General features: G+C 45.9%; 1 protein-coding gene across 26 annotated transcripts in view; it reads right to left on the reverse strand.

Annotated features, from left to right (window-relative positions):
* Positions 1-18,012, reverse strand: part of MICAL3 (microtubule associated monooxygenase, calponin and LIM domain containing 3) — a 181,888-nt gene that overhangs the window by 106,226 nt on the left and 57,650 nt on the right. Inside the window, exon 1 of one of the 26 annotated variants that reach the window (XM_063075455.1) lies at positions 12,329-12,348. The exons of the other annotated variants lie outside the window; for them this stretch is intronic. The gene's annotated coding sequence lies outside the window, so the exon portion shown is untranslated. Of the gene's footprint in view, positions 1-12,328; positions 12,349-18,012 lie in introns of those variants that run through there. 26 annotated transcript variants of the gene reach the window in all.

Below are 18,012 nucleotides of genomic sequence, written 5' to 3' on the forward strand. Positions count from 1 at the left end.
TGAGCAGCAGACAGTTCAGAAGTGACAAAGTCAGTAGGATTTAAAGGACTCAGAAAGTCCCGCCACTGCACATGGCACATGGCAGGGTGGGAGATTTCACAGCCATTCCATTTCACCCGTGATCATATTTGACAATGATAATGATGATGTCTATACACTTATCAAAAATACCCACACCTCTACCATCCTGCATGTATGCTGAGCAGAGGTACAAAGACGGGAGACGGCACCTCGTGAGCTTCCTTATCCACTCACCCCCTGGGTCTTTCATCATTTTTGTACCACATTTTATTTATCATCACAAACTAGAACTATTATTGGGAGACAGGAGGTGAAGGGCCAAAGACCACAACTAAGCCACAGGAGGAACAGAGGAGGAGGATCGGGCAACGTGACAAGAGCTGTCACGGCTAAGTCCACACATTCCAGACACCTGCTGCATGAGGCCTTAGTTTTCCCTTGTGTAAGATGTGGAGATTTGATTGATGATCTCCCAAACTCTCTTCCAGTTCTGAAGTTCTGTGAGTCTAGTACTGAGAAAATCCTTAGGGTCACAGTCCTGATGCTCTGGTCAGAAAGGTGCATAATGGCATATCACCAATTTACCACTAGAGTGACAAACATGATCAGATTGAGACTTTGCTTTAAAGAGGACTTACTCTTGGGGATGGGGGGAGATGGAGGAAGGGAATTACTGCCGCACAGTATTCAGGAGGGTGTAGAAACAAGAAATTAGTGAACCAACCCAAGCATAGTGGTAGCCACCAAGCTGCAGGTGCTAATGAAATCTGGAAGACAGACACCAAGTTCCAGAAGCACACGGAAGAGATCCAGGGTTCTATCTTGAAGCTCTTACTTTGGGTAAGTCACTGAGCAACAGAATCCCCCTTTGTGAAGTAGAAATAACATTCTGCTTCTCCCCACACCTCACCATGATATTATAAGATTATACCAAGTCAACTAGAGATGTGTCTTAAGTTTCACGAGCGAAAGTAACAACTAAATACAAGGAACTGCCCTTATGTTTTCCATGTCAACAGACACAACACTGCATGTACCATGGAAAACAAGTCGAAGATGATCTTTCTCTACCTGAAACACACTGACTTGGCCTCTCACCTCAAATATATCATATACTCAACAACCCCTCCTGGCTCTGGATATGAAAAACTACACTGCTAATAAACACGGCTTTTCCTAATATCCACATGGCCAAGAGTCCAGCAAGAAAAGAAATTAACTAGAACCCTCAATTTCCTCTAAATAAAGGTTTATTCTTGTTAGAAGCAAGAAGCAAGAAAAGTATTTTTAAATATTTTAAAGTTCCTAAGAACAGTCCATTCTTTTTCTTACAAGCCAAGGCTTATCTTAGAAATGGTAGATAGTCCAAAGATGGCTTGTAGGGGTATAAAAAACTAGATGTGCTTATCTAGAGACAGAAGAAAGGGTGACAGGTAACAGCCAATGCCTAGAAACAAAATCCCAGAGTACCTGCTGCCTCAGGGGCCTTCACGGCCTCCTGCTGCTTTGTGGGGGTTTCTGCAGCTCATTGGGCTTGCTGGTAAGCAGACAGCATTGTGCAATCCTGGCCCCACACACCCTTCTGAGTTCACAATCAGTCTTAACTCCACCAGAGTCACAGTGTCTGGCAAGCTTTGAATACGCCTGGTCTGAACCATGTCTACTCAAGTCAAGGCAGAAAATGATTTTTTTTTGTTCCTTAATAGCAGCCACCTTCCACTCCTTGCCAGGATTCAGAGTCTTCACAGCCATGATGTTCTTGCTGAAACCAACAAATTAACAATTCTGCAACACATATTTCTAAAAGCTTTTCCTGTTATAACACCTGCATTGTGCTCACACGTCCCCTAAAAGAGAGCCTTGGGCACTTATTTCCAAAGAAGAGTTCTGCTGTGTGAGCTTGTAACAGCCCCTTGGTTGGTTGTAGGCCACTTCGTCTGAAATAAACAATCACTTCCAAAGAGCTGCTAACTACCACAGAAGATTTCCAAATGGAATCCCACCACAGACGAAGACCATTGTGAGCAACTCCCCCCAATCCTTCTGTTAGTGTAAAACACTTTCAAATTAACAAGTTTCAGCCACAGCGCCCAGAGAGCTGCAGAGCGCCTGCTTCCAAGCGACAGGCAAGTAGTCAGTGCCCTGTCAAAGGGATTTGACCTGTAGAACACTAATGATGACAGATAAACAGAGGTCGATTGGTTCCCGGAACAATGCAACAGGCACCCAAGGTAAGACTACACAATATTAATTCCCTTGGGCTGCCTCACTTTTCCTGCTTTGCAAGCCAAATGACTGTGGCAGGAAGACAACTCTATGGAGCTGCGGGACTATTCTGTAGCTCTGCTGGACTGGGACTGCCTCGTTTTGCAAGGAGACTTTCTGGCATTCTGATTCACTCTGAGAACAGCTGGGAAGAATGACAGGAGAAGGGACAATCCTGTTACTGCCCCCACTTCACTCATTCCTGAAGGTCAAAGCCACATCACGCTCCTCTTAGTCTCTCCTGGACCACCCCTGGGTACTGTTCATCCCAGGATCCTGGGAAAATCAACATTCATAATCACAGGAACCTGGAGACCAGGAAACCTGGCCGGAAAATCTCAGAAATCCTGGGGACTGAAAAGCCAAGGTACAGAAGAAAGGGGGAAAGGAAATGAGGAGCCTTAGGAGGGAAGAGAAGGGAAGCAAGGCCAGGTTTCCAGGGCATCTGTGCAATTTCTGCCAGTAGACAACATCCTGCGTGTTTTGTCCCAGCAGCTGACAGCTGACTCAGCAGCTCTGCACATTCCTTGGCTGTGGAGGACAGAGCTGGGGAGACAGCCCATGGAGTACATGCAGGAACAGAGCTTATGTTTCTATTTACAACAATAGTAAAAGGTTGTCACTGACTCATGGCTGGTTAAGAGAACACTCAATCTCTAGCTCTTAGAATAAGTAGGTGGTTGTCTGAGGAAGGGGGTGGGGAGGAGAATTACATTTAAAAATAGAGAAAGGAGAGAAACCAAACAACAAAATAAGAACTACGCTTCAAGAGTATGGGGCCAGAGACAAGCTTAGTTAATTTTCTCCCTAGCCCCTACACCATTAATGTACCAGCAGATGTGCAAACCTCTGAATCTTAAAAAGGAATCTTTGAAATGCTCCTTTCCCTAGTGCATTCAGTCAGAGGCATGACTCGTCTAAGCACATCTTGGAAGTAGGTGTATAGGAATGTTTCTTTTGGAATGTTGTTAGGGGGAAACTTTGATGAAAAATGCTCTTATGATTACCGAGATTTCCTTGTGCTTTGCCTCAGAAATAAGGACTAAAATTGCCAAAATGCCTTGAGTTCTTGATCTGTCTTCCTACAACTCAAGCAACTAGGCTATCACCTGTGGACAGGGGCATCAAGGCCCTCGCAGAGGGCAGGGGCTGACTGAATCCAACTGCCTGAGAACGAGATTCCTCTCTGCCTCTTACTGCTTCTCAGCTCCTTATCTCTCTCCGCTCTTAGATAAGGTTCTACGAAGCAAGCTCAGAATACAATAAAGAAAGCAGTCTTCCTCATGCATTCCTTTTTTCCCCCAATTTTTAAAAAGAACTGTGGTAAAATACACACAAAATTTCCTATCTTAACCATTTTTAAGTGTAAAGTGCAGCGTTATTAAATACAGTTGTAATGTTGTGCAACCATCACCGTCATCCATCTCTACAATTCTTTGTCCTGTAAAACTGAAACTCCTACCCATTAAACAATAAATCCCCGTTCTCCCCTCCCCCCCAGCCCCTGGCAACCACCATTCTACATCTGTCCCTATGATTTTCACTACTGTAAGTACCTCATATAAGTGGAATCATACAGTATTTGCCATTTTGTGACTGGCTTATCTCACTTAGCATAATGTCCTCAAGTTTCGTCCCAGTTGTAACAGACTGCAGAATTTACTTTTTTTTTTTTTCTTCTGGCAGCTGGCCAGTACAGGGATCCGAACCTATAAACATGGTCTTATAAAGCTGTGCTCTAACAAACTGAGCCAACTGGCCAGGCCTTCCACTTCTTTAAGGCTGAATGGTATTCCATCGTATGCTACAGTGTGTGCTCATCCATCCATCAATGAATACTTGAGTTGGTTCCACATTTTAGCTATTGTAAATAATGCTGCCCTGAATATGGGTGTACAAATATCTCTTTGACACACTGCTTTCAATTCTTTTGGGCATATGCTCAGACAGGACTGCTGAACCACAAGGTAGTTCTATTTTTGAGTAACCTCCAAACTGTTGTGCACAGTGGCTGCTCCATTCATTTTACATTCCCACCAGGAGTGCATGAGGGTTCCAATTCTCCACATCCTCACCAACACTTTGTCAGTATTTTGTTGCTGCTGTCACTTTTTGATGGTAGCCATCCTAATGAGTGTGTGGTGGTATCTCACTGCAGCTTTGATTTGCATTTCCCTAATGCTTAGTGATGTTCAGCATCTTTTCATGTACTTACTGACCATTCATACGTTTTCTTTGGAGAAATGTGTATTCAAGCCTTTTCTCCATTCTTTAATTGGGCCATTTGGGTTTTTTGTTGTTGTTGTCAGTGTTGAGTGTTAGGAGTTCTCTATACATTCTGGATATTTGTCCCTTATCAGATATATGATTTGCAAATACTTTCTCCCACTCTGTGGGTCGCCTTTTTACTCTGTTGATAGTGTCTTTTGATGCACAAAACTTTAAAATTTTCATCAAGTCCAATCTATTTTTTCTTTTGTTGCCTGTGCCTTTGGTGTCATATCCAAGAAATCTCTGCCAAATCCAATGCTGTGAAGCTGTTGCTCTAAGTTTTCTTCTAAGAGTTTCACAGTTTTAGGTCTTACATTTAGGACTTTGATCCACTTTGAGTTAATTTTTGTATATGGTGTTAGATAGGGGTATCCAATTTCATTCTTTTGCTTGTGGGTATCCAGTTTTTCCAGCACCATTTGCTGAACAGACTGTCCTTTCCTAATTGAGTGGTCTTGGCACCTTGTCAAAAATCATTTGACCACATATGAGAGGGTTTACTTCTTGGCTCTCCATTCTAGTCCACTGATCCATATGCCTGTCTTTATGCCAGTACCACACTGTTTTGATTACTGTAGTTTTGTAGTAAGTTTTGTTATCAGGATGTGTGAGTCCTCCAGCTTAGTTCTTTTTTAAAATCGTTTTGGCTATTTTGGGTCCCTTGCAATTCTGTATGAATTTTAAGAAAATGTCATTAGGATTTTGACAGAAATTGCATTGACTCTGTAGGTTGTTTTGGGTAATACTGACATCTTAAGTCTTTCAATCCATGAACATGAATGTGTTCTCATTTATTTACGTTTTAATTTCTTTCAGTAATGTTTCATAGTTTTCATCGAGGAAACATGAAACCAGTTCCCATCCTCACCTCTGTCCCCCTGCCCCCTTCTACAGATCTGCTCTTTATTCACACAGTAGTACTTCTCATCTGCACCTGTCATTCTGCAAGGACATTCAATGTCTCTCTCTTCTACTAACTGCCAGTTTCCTTAGGGCAGGGACCAGGTCTTTGTAGCTGTAGCCTGACCTGCAGTAGAAATGTACTCTGTTTCTGTGGAGTGGGTGAGGGGAAAATGAGCCCAGGAGCTCCACACCTACAGGGCCGGTTCTGTGGAAAAGCATTAGCCTGGGTCTGCTTGTTGAAGCAGGTGAAGGAGATACACGTTATAGAGAAGATTTCTAATGTGCTACCCCAAATTGGCATCTAAGAATGCAACAGTTGTCCTGGGCAGGTAGTAATATTCTAAGAAGAGTAACTAGCAAGAATTTAGCACTTTTTTTTTTTTGGTTCATGAAAAGGTGAATTTCTCTAGAATTTGCCAGAGCTTTATTATTATTTATTGAATCATAGTTATACAAATGTGTGGGGTACAGCATTGAATATCAATACTTGTGTGCAATATGTGACACTCCAATCAGGACAATTAGCATATTTGACATTACACAATGTAATCACTTTTTGTGGCCCTTTGCCAATTTTGTGCTAACCCCCCCCCCCCACCTCTGAAAGCCACAGTTCTGTTAGCACTTTTATTATGAATCCTCAGACCACTTTATTCTTGGATCGGCCCTCTCTAGAGCTGTCTGAGAAGAGCCTGGACCAGATGACTTTTGGGTTCTCTTCCAAGTCTCTAACGTCATTGTATCTTCTCTAACTTTTTCTTTCTACTCTTTGTTAACAATTTTTACTTCATGAAAACCAAGAATACCTACACAGCTGAGAAGTGAGATGAGTCAGGAACTGACACTCTTCTTTGCAGTCCCATCGCCCCAAACACATTAAAATGTCCAGATGAGAATCAAGTACCCAATAAACACAATCACTGATTGTACTGCTACAGCAATAACTACGCTAATTGTCTGGTTGGGGTTATGTGACTATGCCAATTGTATGGCTAGGCAATTCATAACTAAAACCAAAATGCTTCATTATTTTAGTTACACTAAGATTGTCAGGGCTAGGGCCCACATACCCTTCAAACCCATTGTACAGACTGGGTCACAGACCCCTCACACGCAGGATCACCCTCTAGATAATTGGGAAAGATCCCGGGAGCCATTGGCAGATGACACGAGCTCAGTCCTCAGCAGTAGCAGCTTACAGCAGCAGTAGCAGCAGAAACAGCAGTGGCAGTGGCCTCTCGGGCCATCCTGGGTGCATGTGCATATTTACATCAAATGCTCAGCAAAATTCTGAACATCTGAGGGGCCCTGACCATTTTCCTTCACTTTCCCTACGCTGATGCTGATGCTGATGCCAGTGCCTGCCCCAAATAACCCACAAAACAAGACATCAAAAAGAATAATGCTTAAGGCCTGGCATCTTACAGTTTCCTCATCTGTGAAATGAAAATAATACCCACCGAATCACAGGGTTTTGTAGGAATTAAGGTAATAAATGTAAAATGTTCAGCAGTGCCAGGCACATAGCAAGGCCCAAGCAATGGCAGTACTGTTATTATCTAGCAGTTTATAAATAAATCCCAGCAACAAAGGTTATACTCAGTCTAAATAAATGGCTACTCTATATAACAACAGAGCTCAGATAGTTTTGTTTTCTGAAAAAAATGTTTCAAAGCTCCCTCTGTTCTATCGTCACTCTTTTTCTCTGCATTCCATCTGTTCTAGACGGTAGGACAATAGCACTGGGTGGGAGGCTGAAGGAATAAGATCTGTTTTAGTAAGTTCCTGCCAAACTTTCATGTTAAAACAAGGAAGATATACAAGGCCTTCCATCAATAATGATACAGATACTGAATAGTTACTAGGTGCCAGATCCACACCTTATGGCTTCTTCACCATGACCCCATGAGGTAGGGTCTATTACCTCTGTTTTGCAGATGGGGAAACTGCAGCTTAAAGAAGTTTTAAGGACACAAAGAAAACAGTGTAGCCATGTTTTGGATCCAGACCTGTCTACTTTAGAACCCCAAAAGTCCTTAGCCATTATGAAAACCACCTGAGAATATAGCCTGAGAGATAAAAGCTCGCCTGAGAGCAGAAACCTGTGTGTATGCACAGTGACCCTACCTCTAGGAAGGCGGCTGCCCAGCTATCACTGGAGATGAAGTTTCAAGTCAATTTAGAAAAGACACACAATACAGGATTCTTTTTCTTCTCACACTTCATCACTGCAACTGCTCCTTTGAAATGGAGCCCTTTCATAAATGGAGGCAAGGGCAGTCTGGTTTCGCAGAATTTTTTCCTACTGGCTGCTTGAAATGCTAAGCAACTAAAATAGTAGTAACGCAGCACTTATTGTCTGCATTCTTCAGCAGACTAGCACCCCAGCCGTCAGCAACACCTTTCAGGAGTCCGTTACAAAGCATTTTCTAACCACCTGATGCTACTCCATACATCATAGGAGCTCGGGGCAGGACAGGAGGTGAACCTCACCCTGACCACTACCAACAGCACAGAGTGGAGTTATACAAAGAGACCAAAAGACCAACACCCTCCTGTCCCATTGGTCTGAGAGCATAGCTATGATCCAGGCTCTCGGAGTGATGAGAGGGCATCTGACTGAGGAAAAAGCCTCAGTGAGGATGTGGTACAACACAACCAAAGGCGAATTCCAAGCAAAAGCTGTTCTCCACAAGGGCTGGGCTCCAGTCTACTTTGCTCAGTACTTTGTACCCAGTTCCAGGCACACGGCAGACACTCAATGAGGTTTTCCTGCACACTTATGCAGACTCAGGACACTGGCTGGCTGGCAGGCTGTGCAGGGCAACTGCAGAACACTGAGGCTCCAGCAGTCCAAAGGGATATAAATACCCAACAAACATGATTGTAGAACTTTCAGAAAACATGCAAGGTACCACAAAAGCACTCTATAACATCTTAATTACCTCCCTCTCCCAGGGACAGAACCCGCAGCTAAAGCTTTATGATGCTTGCCCAACATGCAACTGATAAGAGATTAACCTGGAACAGAACCTGGGGTTTCTCAGTTGCCTAGTCTGCCTACTATCATTGCCATAGAACCACAAAACACACATGGGTCAAGGCTATGCAACATCTGAAAGATCACCTAGTCCCACCGGCCATCCCACCTGACTCTTCCAATTGCCTATGACATGCAAACAGCTCCAGTGCAGGCAACCTTCTACCTCATGAAGCACTCTTTGCAACCTTTGAGCAGCTTGAATGTTAATTTCTCAAGAATTCAATTTCTACATAGGACAATAAAATCATTCTGCCCAGTTTTTCTCCCAGTGCTCCAAAATTTAATCTTGGAAGTATCCAGAACAAAATCAGTTCCTCTTTCACATGACAGCCTTCCAGATATTTGCCATCTACACGTTCCTTCAACCATTTTTCCTTGGCCACGGTGCTCAGTTTCTTCACCTTCTCAACACTCCTCCACAAGCTCCTGTCATCAGTCAGCGTCTGCCCGTCTTCCTTCCCTCTGTAACAATGAGCGGCAGTCTCCACTTTTCCGCCTGAAGCAACCACCTGTGTCCCCACACCATCTTCTCTCCTGCTCAACCACACTGCTTCCTGCACTGGTCCCTTTCTTCTGCATCGATCCTCCCACCCCAACCTGAACTACTTCCACTGTCAGCGTAAGACCTCTCAGCATAAAAGTCAGTTCCTGTCCCCTCTAACTAACTTACACGACTCCCCTTAACAGTAAAATTCCCTGAAAGAACTGTCTGTGCTTGTGGTCATGGCTTCCCTACCACTCCATGGAAATGTTCAGTAAGGTCATGAATAATTTCCATGCTGTCAACAACCAACTCCTGGTCCTAGTTGTCCTCAACCTGTCTGCAGCACAGTCACAGCTGATCCCCTCTTCTTGGTTTCCAGGACACAACCCTCTTGGTCCTCCTGTTGCCTGTCTAGGCACTTCCCTCAGTCCTTTGCTGGTCCTGTACATGTCTCCAACCCTTGTGTGTTGAAACGGCCCTGGAATCACTCAGTCTTTAGGTCTCTTCTCAATCTACATTCTCTCCCTACATCAATGGCTTTCAAACTTTTTAACTGTGACCTAAATTAAAACATGTTTTATACTGTGACCTAGCATACAGTTCTCTCTACGTATTTATATAAGTGCACTTTTTAAAAAGTTTCACGGGACAAAATCTCCATCTCAGCATTAAAGCAAACATTTTTACAATGGCCATTACTACTAAAATATTCTTAATGTTTTCTATTATATTTCATTTTAAAATCGCTAATCTCACTGTGTTGATTTCATGACCCACTAATGAGACATAACCCACTTTGAAAAACTGCCCTAGATGATTCCCTCCAGTCCCATGGCTTCAAGTACTATCTCTATGGTACAGGCAGCCAATGGCACCCAAATATGTATTTCCTTTCTCCTGAACTTGTATAACCAATTGCTTTTTTGACATTTCTACTTGGACATTCAACAGGCATCCCAAACTTAACACATACAAAACCAGACTCTTGATTCCCACTCTCACCCCAGCCTGCTTCTTTCTTAGTATTCTGCATCTCAGCACAGAACTGCCATGTATTCTGCATCTCAGCACAGAACTGCCATGTACCCAGCTGCTCAACCCAAAAAATTTGTAATTATCCTCACTTCTCTCACATCCCATAGACAATTTGTGAGGAAATTCTATCTGTTCAGTCTTCAAATACAGCCCCAATCCAACTGTTCCCACCATCTCTCCTCTGCCTCGGCTCTCACCTGCACTACTGCAATAGCCTCTTCCTGCCCCCAGTCACCAATTCCCAGCCCCTGCACCCGAGCATCTTCCACCAAGCGGCCAGAGCATCACATAAAACGCGAGTCACAGGAGCCATCCGCCCACACTCCACCCATCATGTCCTGCCAGTCTCCTTAGGCTCCAGCCGGGCTGGCCTTCCTGTCTGTCACACGCCCCCAGCAGCTCCAGCCCAGGACCTCCTCCTGCCCGGTCCTTCTGCTGGCGCTCTTCCCCAGACAGCCATGTGGCCACTTGCTCACGTTCTCCAGGCCTCTGATCAACCACCACCTCATTGGAAGAGCCTTTCCCGACCACCACACGAAAGAGTGCCCTGCTCTCTTCTGTTCTTTATCCCCTAACCTTGCTTTGTTTTTCTCTGGCATTTGTTACCACCTGACATAATATATATAATTTATTTGCTTACTGTCTATCCCCCAGTAGAATGTAAGCCCCAACTAAAAGAAAAATATCTTAACTAGAATGTGCCCTGAGCTGCTGACACATACGGTACAGTGCAACTCCAAAGTCTTCTAAAGGATGTCCCCACACCCTACTTCTATGTGCTTTGCGTTCAAGACTAATCAGGTCTTTTTAACTATCTTCATTCACTAAGCTTCCTCTTGTTTGACTCAGCCATGTTCTCCCAACTCAATCACCACAAAAGCAAACATTTCCATAACAGCCTACAAGACCCTGTAACAGTGTTTCATAAACCTTGGTCTCAGGACTTCTTTATACATTTAAAAATTAGCCAACTATTAAAAAGCAACGATAGCCAAACTGGGGCCACTAGAGCTCGGAGAAGAGGAGAGACCTACAGAGTGCATGAAGGTAGGAGAAGCCACGATGAGAGAAAGAAAGGTTTGCTCCTACCATTTTGAACCCCGGACACTTCAAGGGTGGCCCTGGTGAGCACACGGAGCAAGAGCTGGCAAAAGCCACAACTGTACCCTTTGGATGAAGTTGCTTGGAGGTGGCAAGGGAGAAGAGGACCTTGGTGGCCCCAGGCCAGCAAGACCACTAACAGGGTTCCCACGGACCCACATAGGAATGAGGGGCCACAGACAACTGAAAAAAGGAGCCACTCAGAGGCCAGCAAGTCATTGCAAAGGACCAGTACATGGCCCATCCCATGGGAAGTGTCTGGAGTGCAGGTGGTAGGGGAGATGGTCCCACTGGGAAAACACTGGGGCACAGCATGGACAGCTGATCTACCCTCCAGTCAGCATAGGACCACTCAGTGGAGACTGGTCAGGAGTACAGAACTGCAGGGGTTCAGTTTGCTGAAAAGACTCAGGCCCAGACCAGAGTTTCGACACAACCCAGGTGTCTCAGACCTCATGAGACCCAGAAGTGCTTATGAGGTCAACAGCTAAAATCTGAGCTGCACAAAAAGCCTTCCCCAGGGAGTCAGCAGCAAAGCAGCAATTTAGCTCAACCACAGGGCTCAAGTGCTGGGTCCACACAGGAAGTTCCTTCATTTTAGAAGTAAGCAAAGGACATCAGATTAGTTCCAGTGCAGAGTTTAAGTTGTGGGGGTAGCAAATAAACCAACACAGAACTGAAAGAAAAAACAAAATACCCCCAGGCCAGAGAAAAAGTTTGATATTAACTAGTAAAGGTCTGACACCACCAACAAACACCTGTAAAACCTAGAATGACTGGAAGCCCCCTGGGCTCCCAAGCTGGAGCGGGGGAGGGCTAAGGGCCTTGGCCATGGCCCCCCAATATCCACAATCATCCCAGTGACAACCACCTAGCTCCTGCAGGAAGTGCCCCAGGCTCCCAAGCCAGGGTGGTGGGGGACTGATGGCCTCAGCTGTGCACCCCAGACATCCGCCACCAGCCGGTAACAACCACTAATCTGCAGCAGGAAGTGCCCTGGGCTCCCGAGCTGGGGCAGTGGGGTGCCAAAGGCTTCACCCACACCCCCGACATCTGCATCCAGCCCAGCAATGACCGAGCCACCACTGGAAGCCCCCTGGTCTCCCCTGCCAGAATGAGGAGGGGGCCACCCACAGTCCTTGATCACGCCCCTCCTCCTTCACCCTCTTCCCACCTTGTTTCCCTCCCACTTCCCTTCTCCTTACGTTCTCCAGCTCAATTGCTCTGCAACAACATCTCAGAATGAGGCATGGAGCCGGAGGAAGCTGAACCCAGCCACAACTAGGCCTGCTGCTGCCACCACCCTGGGGCCCCACTGGGGTCCTGAGGTGTGGAGCCAGGGGAAGCCAAACCTGGCTGCAACAAGGCAAGCTGATGCCACGACCCCGGAGCCCTGCCAGGGGAAGCTGAAACCAGCCACAACTAGGCAAGCTGCCACCACTGCCCCAGAGCCCAGCTGAGATCCTGAGGCACGGAGCCAATAGAAGCCAAATCCAGCTGCAACCTGGTAAAGAACACACCAAAAACACCATTTTCACATAGGTAGCCCACCATAGCCACCGCAGTTGCCATGGCTGCTGCAAAAGTGGGTAGTCTCTAAGATAGCAGCAGTCACAGCCACCGTGCAGACGGCATGCCAGACTCTCAACTGCATTGACACAAGGAGAGGCACCAGCAGAGACCAAAAGAAAAAAAAAAAAGAAGAGATCCTCTCTCCCACAAAGCACACTCCAGAGTAAAAGAAGAAGCATGTGAGTTATGATCATAGGGGAGGACTTGATCACACCTGTCTCTGTACTGGACAGGTCACCTAGGCAACAAACCAACAGAGGAACAGTTAATCTATCAGATGGGAGAACAAATCTATGGTTATTAGAGGAGGGGAGGGAGGAAGGGAAAGGAGGAGGAGGAAGAAGGGGAGAGATTGGATAAGGGGCATAAAGAATAAGTATGATTTGTAACAAGGAATATGCTAATAAAAAATAAATTTAAAAATAAAATAATGTGTCAAAAAAAAATTATTGAGGACCCAAAGAGCTGTCAATATTTACTATATGTGAAATTAAAACTGAGAAAAAAAATCTTCAATATTTGTTAAATCACTTTAAAATAACAATCCATTATGTAGTAACATAATTAACATATTTTATTTTTAAAAAAATTTCCCAAAACAGAAATTTGGCAAGAAGAGTGACACTGTTTTACATTTTTGAAGTCTCTTTAGTGTCTGGCTTAAGAAGACACCTGGAGTCTCCTATCTGCTTCTTTATTCCAGCTACACATCATATGTCATGCAGGCTCCAGAAAACTCCACTACACTCATGAACAAACAAGAGTGCAAAAGGCAAATAACTGTATCCTAGTATTATTATGAAAATAGTTTTGACCCCGTAGACCCCTAAAAAGGTCTCAGAGAACCCCCGCGAGACCTGCACCCCCACACACCGTCCCCTCCCACTCTTCTCCTACAGCCCCCACCCCGGCCACACCCACCACCTCGCTGCTCCTCACACACTCCAGACACCATCTCATCTCAACCTTTGTGACTGCTGCTCCCTTTGCCTAAAAATACTCTTCCCCAGATCCACTCACTCTTTCAAAATATATTACTGGCATCTATTATTTGCCAAGCACTTTTCCAGGCTCTAGAATATGGCAGCAAACATAGGAAAAAACCTCTGCCTCCCACTGCCTGAGCCTTCTAATGCCAGCTTCTCAAGAGTGGGCTTCCTTGGCCACACTGTTTAAAACTGCTTATCTTCCTTCCCTGGTTTCTCCAAAGTACTTACCACAAGTCGATATACTTACAAATGTTATTTATTGTCTGTCTCCCCCTCTAAAATGTAAGCTGTACGGGGGGGGGGGGTAAGGATTCTTGCCATTTTCTTCACTAATGTATCACTATTTCTCAGTTTCAGGCCCACAGCAGGTGCACAATAACTACCACTCAAATGACTGAATGCATAGGTAAGCAAAGTTCTCCAGCCTGCCCAGACATCTGGGATCCAGGCAGAATTCTGTTACATATGAGACAGAAGTCATATTAAAAGAAAATGGGTTTTGTGCTTCCAGGCACGTGCCAGCAGGTTGGGAGGAGTCACAGAGATCCAGGAATCCTACAAGGGGAACCCAGATGGTTTCTGCCCAAGGGGAAAGATGCTCCTCTGGTCCTCTGGAGACCTTCCCTTTCTCCATGACCATTACCTGCACAGGACCTGCCCAGCAGACCCCCACAGCCCACTTAGGACCTGTTCTTGCCAGCAGGAGAGGAGAGCGGGACAGGAGCTGGGACCTGCAGGCAACTCTGTCTCAACAGCCAAATGGTTTGAGAGTAACTGTCTCCTATGAAGAGAAACTGATTCCTAGAAAAGAGTTGTGGTATCAGGGTCATGAAATGCTACACGACAGCCCCCAGTCCACTTTCTCAGAGAGTTAAGTGAAGGACCCATGATATTTCTGATTCCAAGTAGTGTGTTTTTAAAATCTGCATCAGAAAACCACGAAGCTGTCATGAGCCCAGGGTGTCTCAACAGGCAGCGCTTCTTCACCGAAGGCAGGATGACAGAGAACCTAGAGGGTCACCGTGCGTTTCACTATTCACCAGCTTCTGATAATGTTGTCCAGAGACTAGGTGGAGGGGGAGGCAAATGACACAGAAAGCTAGACACCTGAAACACCAGCTTCAGAAGTGGAATGGGAAGGGGACGTCAACAACTTTTCTGCAGTGCTGGAGGAAAAAAAACTAACAGCAGTGTGGACTGATGCGGCTACACCTCCACCATCACCTCCAACAGGTGGGACCTCAATTCTGCCCAGCAATCCTTTACAGAACCCCCTCTTGCTGTTTCGAAGCTGGCTCTGTATCTCACATACCGTGCCCCGTCCCCCTCATTCCACTCTCAAATGACCTCACCTCTCACATGACCTCACCTCTCACATGGGGGAGGAGAGAGAGGCACGGAGGACCCAGCTTCCTGCCCTCCTGCCCCCACACCAAACCTCTCCTCCCTCTCTTCTCCTCTGAATCTGGCCCCATCTGACATCGTGTCCTTTTCCCCTTTTTAACCACTTCTAAGTGTACCGTTCAAAGCCATAAGTACGTACATTCACGTCTTGTGCGACCATCACCACTGTCGGTCTGTCCTACGTATTAAACATCTTCCTCACTACTGGTTTCCTCTCCCTCAGCCTCCCACCACGCCAGCGTCTCTCATCTGAAAAGCAACGCGCAGACACGCGCAGAGCCCTGACCCAGAGCCCTGCTCGCTGCTGGCCTCTCCCTCTTGCTTACGTCCGCCATGTCACCCGACAGCCCTTGTCCACCTTCGCCTCCTCCCTCCCCAGGCTGGCTTCTGTCCCATCGCCCCCCTGATGCTGATAATGACCTTCCCACTGAGAAAGGCTCACACGCTCCAATCCTCGTCCCACTCGGCCCCTTCTGCAGCTCTTCCTATGACTCTGCGCTCCCCCAGCTCTGAGGCCCCGTCTCCTGCTTCTCCTCCTGCAACTCTCATCGCATTTCAGCTCTCGCAGGTGGCTCCAATTCTTCCACCTACCGCTCTTTCATAAAATTGGATGACCCCTAAGTTTTTATGTTTCCGAACTCGCTCTTGAGATCCAAATGCTACTAAACACCTCCATCTAGACATCCCACGGGTACCTCAAACCAAGGAAGTTCCTAACTAAACACTCCTGTTTCCCTCCCCCAATTCACACCCCCCCCCAGTCACGTGCCACCACCACCCATCGACCTCAATGGAATCCTGGGGTCATCTCAGACCCTTCTTTGTCCCTCCCTCGCAATCCAATCTGTTGATTCTAACCTTCTAGGACTCTACTTGACAAAGTTCATCTCCCCACCATTATCTTGGTGGAATAACCCAAGATTTCTAGCTTGGACTATCACAATAGCCCTTTAATCTTAACTCCCCTCCAATACATTCTCCACACAGTACCAGCGTGTTCTTCTTTAACAGCAGATGTCATCAACTTCATTTCAGCCCTCCACTGACTTCAGGAAACAATCCCAATCCTCAGCAAGTTTCAAAGGCCCCCCAAGACCTAGCACCAGCCTCATTTCCTACACTTCCCAACACAAACCATTTTCGGTGGTCACACCTGCAGTCTCTGGGACACACCAGGCTCTCATGAGCCTCCTCGCTTTTGCTCATGTGGTTCCCTGTGGACTCGTATGCCCCTCCTCCCTTGCCCACTTGAGATGCCTACTCATCATCCCAGACTTCACTGAAACGACCCCAGTTACCCCGACCCCAGGCAAAGCTAATAACTTTTACCTCTGTGTCCCCCTCCTTGGTGTGTTCCTCCTTTTCAACACTTATCATGTGCTCTGGAATTATGCCCATGTCTGTCTACCTATTACCTGTCTGGCTCTAGTTAGGAGGTAGAGGAATTCATGTTTAACTTGCATTTAGTACAGATGCTAGTAGAAAAACTGGTACTAAGCATAGCAGGTGCCAGGAAAGAAGGAGAAAGATAAATGAAAGGTTTATCTGGACCACAATGTGTAATGCCACAGAATTATAAAAAAGGAGAAAAGGTGTTTGCGTGGTGATTAGTTTATTAACTTGTTGTCCATTTAGGGTGAGAGAAGCACAAGGAAGGGGCCACAGCGGGGCTCCCTGAGGCGTATCTGGGTAGTCCCTGATTAGGATCTGCGCCTTCCTGGAAGGTCATGGCTCCTGAAGAGAAAGTCAGTAACACTCAAATGGCGAGGCAGACTTGCTTTGTAACACTGCAGTCAGTCCAGCTGGGTAGAGAGGAATTTGGGATGAAGGCAGGAAAAATATGTTGCCTCATTTCCAATCACCTAAATTACTTTGGGAAGAAAGCAGCAGAAAGAGGATAAAGAAGCAGAGAGTATACAGACAACTGAAGTCATTACTTAACCACAGGTTGCAACCTCCCCTCCTACTTCAAACAGAACTGTTGAGAAAGGCCAAACTGAGATTTTAGTTTCACAAAAATTCCCTGCCAACACCCTATAACCTGGGAGTCAACATAGCAATAAAATTGGCCACACAGCAAGGAGGAAATAAGAGTCACGGGATCCGCATAAACCACAAACTGGACCACTGGCCTCTGGGTCCTGGAGAACCCAATCTTCTCCTTTTACACCCTCTCACCAGAAACAGAAATGGGCAGCTTATTCCTGGTAAATGTTCCAACCAGGCTAGGTGCTGGACACTCTGGGCAGAGCAGGGGGAGAGGAGCCAGGTGAAAGCCACAGGCTGTGCCAAATTCCTGACATCCGAACCTCTGCAGGACTTGGCCAAGAAGCCATAAAGACTTACAGCAGGGCTTCTGGCTGCCAAGAGAGAGCATCACTGGGTGGGAGAAATGGTGTGTGCTTTGGACTGGAGGGGACGTGTGTCTAAACAACATTACTGAGGTATAACTTACATACAATGAGAGCCACCTGTTTTAAGTGTACAAATCAGTGATTTTTAGTAAATCTGCCAAGTTGTGTAACCATCACCACAATCTAACCTTAGAACATTTCCATCATCTTAGAGGGGATTTTTAATAACTCCCCAAACCTGAAGATGATACAGTCTAGTCTGGTTTGCAAGGCTGATGGATGTGAAGGAGGATGTTAGTATCTGTTTTTTTTTGGTGCCAATTCAGCACCATGAAGGGAACTCAGAGCAGGTGAAAGAAAGGGGAGTCACAGGCGTCCTGCTTCTGTATGACAGGAACTCAACTGGGTTTGGCTTGGAGACCTGGAAAACTAAACAATTTTTTTTAAGTGACTATTGCTAAGAATAGTACTTCCCAAACTAAAATGAAGAATCCCTTACTCTGCTTATGTTTTCCCGGCACCCCTCCTCCAGCAATGTCTGAGTAGTACTATTGCACAAACCTCTTTTTC

The sequence above is a fragment of the Cynocephalus volans genome, chromosome 1 (genome assembly GCF_027409185.1).
Source record: "Cynocephalus volans isolate mCynVol1 chromosome 1, mCynVol1.pri, whole genome shotgun sequence".
Classification (NCBI taxonomy): domain Eukaryota; kingdom Metazoa; phylum Chordata; class Mammalia; order Dermoptera; family Cynocephalidae; genus Cynocephalus; species Cynocephalus volans.